A 5723-nucleotide genomic window follows, 5' to 3' on the forward strand; every position below is an offset into this window, starting at 1 on the left:
AATTAGACCCTAAATATTCATCTACTCAAGATCCATGGTTCTTCTCAGTTGAATTCCAAGGAAAGTAATGAGTATTTACCTTTTGGGCATCTGGGACTCCGAGTAAGCCCGGGGCGAGAGGCACGAGTGTATTTAGTGATAATGCTCAAAGGAGCATTCAGTGGAGGAAATAGGATTGGAAGTCTGATTAAAGAAGCAAAGTGAAGAGATAAAATAATAAAAAACCCGTTAGAGTGGGCCCACACGGTTAGACGGCTGGCCATGCCGCCGGTTCTAGCCGTCCCTCCCCTCTTTTCCTTATGTTGTTATTATTATCATTATAATATTGCAGGAATTAACATGGAATTATTATTATGCCGTCGGTTCTAGCTGGTCATCCCCGTTTCCCAAAGTTTCATGCGCTCTAGGAGGTCCCAGGTTCGAGTCCCCAATGGCGTAATATTGCAGGAATTAACATGGAAGCTAGAGGTATCTTCCCCCCTTGTGACACAATTTCACCCCCCACCCCCACCCCCCCACCCCCATCCGCTTCGGCTCCCTTGGCTAGGTTACCCATGAGGCTCGCTGGTAGGCTAGCACGACAACCTGTTCAATTAATGTAGTAGTACGTTGTTGGAGCTTAGCTTGTTTGGCTTCCAACTAGTTAACGTAATACTCATTATTAGTTAATGTACGTTGTTGGATTTTTCCTCCTCTCGTTTTTTTTTTCCGTTCGTTCAACATCAAAATTCTCTCTTTGGTGATTGAATTACAAGATTCTTTGGTAGTTTTCTTCGATTATCTTGTGTTAGTGATTCAATTAGGGTTCTGAAGTATCGTTGTCCATAGTTTGTAGTGAGGTTTTCTTCGTTTGGAGTTTAGGGTTCTGTTTTTATTTTGTAATTTCTTTGGGGGAGTTCTTCGATTGGTGATTAAGGTGTTTCTGTTTGAGGATTCACACCACCAATTCTATAAGTGATTGCCGTGAGTTGAATTGATTGGGATTTTTGTTTGGTTTGAAAGAGTTGTTTATGTGAAAGCGAGGTTTTCTTCGTTCTGATTGACTGTTGGGTATTGAAGTTGAATTTGTGTTGGGTATTGAAGTTGAATTTGTGTTGGGTATTGAGGTTTGGTTGCGAGGGAGGCGTTTTATTACCTAGTTCTCAACTATTACAATTCTAATCTGTTGCAGGGGTTTTGTGTTGTTGAGGATTTGCACCACCAATTGTTCTTTAGTAAGTGGTTTCTTCAATTTATGTTTGTGGTTGATTTACCAGATTTGTTTGAAGGGTTTCTTCGATTGGTTATAGCAGGAGTTTGTTGAGACAGTAGCAGGGTGTTTTTTCATTGTAGAGAATATTATTGCTTTGAGTAAGGGGGTTTCAATTTGAAGGTGTTTGTTTTGTGCAATTTTTGAAGACTCTGTTATTGGGGTTTCTGGGTTTGGTTTGGATGAAGTGTTTTCTCTTTTGTGATTGATTGAATTTAAATCTTGGGGGTTTCCTTGAGAAGTATTGTTGATTTTGTTGTTTTTCTTTGAGTTCGTGTATCAGTTATTGATGGTGGTTTTTAGCTTAGGCTTAAAATCGTAAAACCTTGCATCTGATGTGACGTCACTTTGCAAGGAAACAGTACCGTGAGTGCTAACCTCCCAACCGGCATATTTATTGAGCCATTCAATATATTTACATGAAATTTATCCATACTAGCGAATGTATTAACTATCCCAAACGCTCTGTAAATTTCGGCACCTCGCCAATACAAGACTCACTGAGTACTTTCCTGTGCGATGTTCCCCGGAAGAACCCTTAATATCGATATGGCATGACGGATTTATGTTCACTCATAGCGGAGTATCATGAACCTCCAAGTACCTAAGTTAAGGCTATCGCACGAAATGCTCAGACGGAAAGCACACTGCATTCTATAGATAAGGATTTTTGTGGAAGCATACAAACTCCAGCCAATTATTGTGATAACTCACAAAAAACTCATAAACCCGACTAATTTTCAAAATCAGGGTCTCGCGCCCCGCGCAATACACTAGACCCCGTTGGTCGAAAAACTATGCTTAGCCAAACTAGGCGATTAAATCCTCCACAGCGCACTGGAAATGTGGCCACCCACTAGCTTGCCGGCCCCACTTCCCATCGACCAATCAGGTCGCTTTAAATCCTCCACAGCGCACTGGAAGTGTGTCCACTCCCTAGCTTGCCGGCCCCACTTCTCATCGACCAATCAGGTCGCTCTAAACCCGCCACACTCACACAGAAGTGTAGCCACGCCCATGCCTGGCCGGCCCTCTTAGATTAACCAATCAGGTTGCTTTAAACTCGCCACAGTGTTAAAAAGAAAGAAACCGCACCAGATGGCCGCAAAGCCAATTGGCTTCCCAAAACCGCGCCAACATGCCAAACGCGCGTGCCGAACGCGCCAAACGCGCACACACCAAGACGAGCCTAATAGCATCACATGCTATTTACCTGCAGCAAGCCTCTCAATTTTAACTTGCCACACGTAGCAAAGTTCTACATGTTTTCCATGAAAACACTCGAGACATCAAAACATGTCACAAATTGGGGGATACTTATGTGATTTTCAATGTTGGTGTAGTAATAAGATTTGTTCAAGACTTGTGAAAGCAGATTTTAGACTTAATTTTAAATAAAAAATATAGGAAACTTAAATAAAAGTGATATGAAAAATATGGAGAAGACTGGGGCTATGGATTTCACTAATTACCAATATCAAAGTGATTTATATTTTCTAATTTTAATTATGCAAATCCTTAATTCAAGTTCATTCTTAATATTGCAAAAGTTGATTTTTTAGAAATAACAATTGTAAATCGAAAGTATGGGACATCAAAACCCTAGGCTAGCATGCTCCATCAATTGAAATAACAATTTTTTAACAAAAACCATTTTATCTATTTATTTATCTAGGCAAATAATCATATAATAATTGCATAAATTAAATAAAATAGAGATTACCACATTTCATTGGCGAAATAGCTTCCTCCGTCACCCCAGAGGATGGGTTTAGCTCATCATTGTATAAACTTGCTCAAAATATTGATTCATGCTCAAGATTTGTTTACAAAGATGAAATGGAGAGAAAATAATGAAAATCGGGTGTTTGCAATGTTTATAATTGTTGAAAAACACTGTTACAAAGAACGATAAAAAGGAACTGTTGTTGTTGTATCTCTGCGACCCTCGTGTGGCTGTCGTTGTCATTATTGATAAACGACTGCCTCTGGTGACCTTTTGTTCTTCGTGTTCTTCAGCAGTAGCAGAAATGGTGGTTTTATGGTGCGATTTTTTTCTCTTTTGTTGTTGCTCTCCGCCTCTCCCAAACTCTCTGTCCTTTATTCTGCAACACCAGAACCCTTTATATATCCAGTAGCACCAAGAAATCTCGCTATAACTCAAGATAATTCTCTCTTAACTCGGCCTTGATGAAAAATATTCTGGGAATATTTTCTTCCCTGATTTAACTTCTCACGCTGTTTCCTCACTCCAAATTACTCTCAACGCATCCAATCATTGTCCAGAAGTGTTCCAACATGCAGCAGCCACGCGAAAATCTCTTTATCGCTCAATCAGGACTCGGAATGGAAAACCAACCCGTGATGCTCTGATTTCATATCTTGGGTTATCTAGCCAAATTTGATCGAAACAAACACCCATAACAGCTTTGTTCTAACAAATCACATCTACCCATGAAGTTTTAGCGATTGAATCGCACAAAAACTCCTCCAAAATCGATCGAAATTCTGCCAGTGAAGTGAATATTTTTCCCGCCATTTTTTATTTTTGAAATGTTGAAGATGAAGTGTCCCTATCCTTTTCTGGGGTGCGAATAGAAGATGGGTGCTGAGGATGAATTTGGGATACGCATAACCTTGGGTGTCCCTTAGCCAAATCTGGGGTTCGTATAGCAAATGTCCTCCAGGGATCCAAATAGTAATTTTTGAGCAACTTTTTTCCACACAAGTGTATTTCTCCAAAAACACCTACACAAACATAAAAACACCATAATAAGTACAAAATCAAGTACTAGCAATAGAGACACTGAGGACAATTCAGACACAAAAATGTGTCTATCAGATACTTATCAGGGTATTGGTCTGGCGGTTTACAGCGTGCGGCATGCAATACGCCTGTTACAGGAAAGTGTCATAAATACGGGCGGTTAGTAATGGTGTAAACGTATCTTCATTATGGAAACATAAATTCCAGGCGTTACCCGTTACTCCCTTCTTCCACTACTCAATCGTTTCCACTTCCTACGAGACCAGGGTACGTTTTGTTGCGACCTGTATAAATAGGTCTCACCTATTTCCACCAAATGACAAGTTTTGGTCAGAGGAACAATACAACATCCAGAAATCAACTGATAGCTTTTCATTCAGCTAGCCAATTCAACTTTCTGATACAAGTCTCGAAACACCCCCACTTCCGGAGTCAACTATTCTGGTCTCAACACTTTCTTCGCTTCCCTCCCTAAGACCAACCCTTCTCCTTTACTTTGTGACCGAAGCAAGCATGGAACAGCCATTTCTTGGTTTATGCCAGGATTGTATGGATTGATCTCTCGAATCAGAAGTACTCCCGTGCAGTACATTGTTTAGGGTTTAGACTAGTTTCTCTTCCACACGCACGAAATTACCAAAATCAGCAGAAACAGTTCTCACCCATAAACATCAGTGTATTAAGATTTGGATTTAGGTGTTCTGTGATTGTATAGCAGCTGTGGAGTTTATTGTTTACCTTGAAGAAGATATATCAGTGGTGTAGATTTTTGTAAATTGTTTGCGCAGCTCTTACATTGTGGTTTGGTCACCACCTCCCTGTGAAGGTTCTATTAGTGTTTTGTTGTATGGTAGTTTGAGTTTTCATTTTTTTTGAAACCTTAAATTCCCATACACTAAACTCTAATTTTTAAGCCATGCCTTGCACTCGTTCTAGAGCTTCATCTTCCATAATGCGATATTCAGCATCTCCAAGACTTCCAGGTTCGTACGGTACATCTTCAACTTCTTTTCAACCGACATCCTCATCTCAACGGTATGTTTCATCTCAAGTAGATAAAATCCCATGTCCTTTCAAGAATTTTGACGGTTGTCGTGGAGGTACTAATGGCAGAGGTTATGCTAAATCTGCAATATATCGACACCTTCATGATCAACACTTTCTTTCCAAAAGTGACAAAGAGTTATGTAGATAAGATTCGGACAAACATTGAATGCTTTACTGCCTGGGAAGAGGTTGTGGAAGCTATGCAGATGTGTCTTTGCATCAAATTCTTGCGCACCTATGCTTGGAGGAAACCCTGTCGCAACCATCTGCCTGCTGAAGTTATTGCTGGACCATACAATGATGGAAACGCGGATTTTTTAATTTATGGTGTTGAGAAGCCTTAATCTAATAGTGAGTCCGGTGCTACAGCCAGTGCTGAATCTGTCCATTCTAATACTGCTGCTGACACTACTTGTCTATCAGTGGAGTTGCTTAATCAAATTTTGCAGAAGCATATTACAACCATAGTAAGTATCCCACCTTCGTGCATACTAAATTTTTCCCGAACTCTTAAGTCAGCATTAGACAATGTCACTGCTAAACCTAGAGATTTATTTGTTTGGTTGCAACTTATTTTACTCCGTGTTTGTAAATTGAATCTCTATGTTCCAAAATGTTCTGTGGAAGAACTGTCTGTCACAAGAAAGAAACTAAAAATCT

This window comes from Papaver somniferum, chromosome 8 (genome assembly GCF_003573695.1).
Source record: "Papaver somniferum cultivar HN1 chromosome 8, ASM357369v1, whole genome shotgun sequence".
Lineage (NCBI taxonomy): Eukaryota > Viridiplantae > Streptophyta > Magnoliopsida > Ranunculales > Papaveraceae > Papaver > Papaver somniferum.